The following is a 1836-nucleotide window of genomic DNA, read 5'->3' as shown; positions in this document are numbered from 1 at the left end:
ATATTCAAGGTCACAGGGGTCAAATATGTTAAAAACTTTAAACAACTTCTGAATAACAAAAAATGCCCAGGGTGATGATATTTAGTCAGTAGCATACTAGGATCAAGGGCTACCAAGTTTGTTTAAATGTATGACCTTGAATCATATTCAAGGTCACAAGGAGCAAATATGGTCAAAATATAAAAAAAAATAAACAACTTGTTCTGAATAACCAAAAGGCTTAGGATGTTGATAGTCAGTAGCATGCTGGGATCAAGGACTACTATGTTTGTTAAAGTGAATGACTTTGACTTATATTCAAGGTCACAGGGGTCAAATTTGTTTAAAATCTTTAATCGACCTCTTCTGAATAACCATGGGTCCCAGGATGTTGATACTTTCCAAGTTGCATCCTGAGATGAAAGGCTATAAAATTTGTTTATCATAATGACTTTGTTCGACTTTCAATCACAGGGATGAAATGTTTATAAAAAAAAAATAACAGGTTCTTTTGAATGAATTTTAATCATAAATACTGATATTTTATTTTGCCTGTAGCTTTATTTTAGATCACTTTTAAGGTTACAAGTGTGAGATTTATACCAGGTGAGCGATGCAGGCCCATTGGGCCTCTTGTTCAGTTACTCAATTTTGTAACCAGATATCTGGCCTACCTACCATCATTGATTGTCTGACCCATGTTAAAGTTTGTATAATATAAATGACATGAAACCAGATACATTCTGCTCATTCTGTATTATGCCTTAGATCGTGGTGGTCATCAGGCAATGTTATTGGGTCATAGGTCACGATTAACAACTTTTGAAGTGCATCAGATATTTCGAGAATCCCCTAAACAGGTTTACTTTACTGCACGTGCACACTCTAACATGATTAGATTGTGGTTGTCATCAGTCAATGTAAAGGGTCAGAGGTTACACAGTACTACTTTTGGCAGGGATGGGATTCGATATTTTCAAAATAATGAGAGATCTCAATTTCATCTACCTTATACAAGGAATACTTAACATTTAGAAAATGTTGCAAACCATTTTATTAATTTCATATAAGGTCAAAATCTCAGTAAGCTTGCTATGATCACTTCATCCATCCATAAACAATTTTTGTTATATCAAGAATTGATTTTGGGAATTGGGTAAAGTTTAATATAGTTCATAAAGGGCAGTGTTACGAGAATTCAAAATTGATTTTAAAACTTTGAAATTAAGACGCTGACAAAGTGAGGTTAAAAGGGTTAAACAAAATAACAAAATGTATAGAGAATGTTTAGTGCTTTGATTCTATAATAATCCAGTTTTGATAACTAGTATATCGTAGAGAAGACTAGGGTTTGCCTGTTTTCTGACTGTACCGAGATATATATGTAATACATTGTTTGTTGTTCCCAAACATCATTTTATTGGCGAATCCATGCTTAAAAAGCCATATTTGGGTTATAGGCACTACCAATATTTTCCTTTTTCACATCACAACAACAAATAACAATTCATTACAACTCTGACAACCATTCAGGCCATAAGCCTTCTGTTACTTGTTGCTTTTTTACCTCACCTGGCACGAAGTGCCAAGTGTGCACTTCGTGAGCTTATGCCGTGGTGCGGCGTCCGTCTGTCGTCCGGCGTCAATATTTTACTTTTAAACGACTTCTTCTTAATAACCGAAAGGCTTAGGGTGATGATATTTGGCCAGAAGCAAACTGGGATGAAGGGCTACAAAGTTTTTTTCAAATAAATGACCTTCACCCATTTTCAAGGTCACAGGGGTCAATTGTCTTAAAAAATCTTAAAACAAATTCTTCTTAATAACTCAGAGGCCTAGGATAATGATATTTAGGCA

Source organism: Mizuhopecten yessoensis, unplaced genomic scaffold (assembly GCF_002113885.1).
Source record: "Mizuhopecten yessoensis strain PY_sf001 unplaced genomic scaffold, ASM211388v2 scaffold10309, whole genome shotgun sequence".
Lineage (NCBI taxonomy): Eukaryota > Metazoa > Mollusca > Bivalvia > Pectinida > Pectinidae > Mizuhopecten > Mizuhopecten yessoensis.
The sequence above is the reverse complement of the archived record's forward strand: the minus strand, read 5'-3'. Positions refer to the sequence as shown.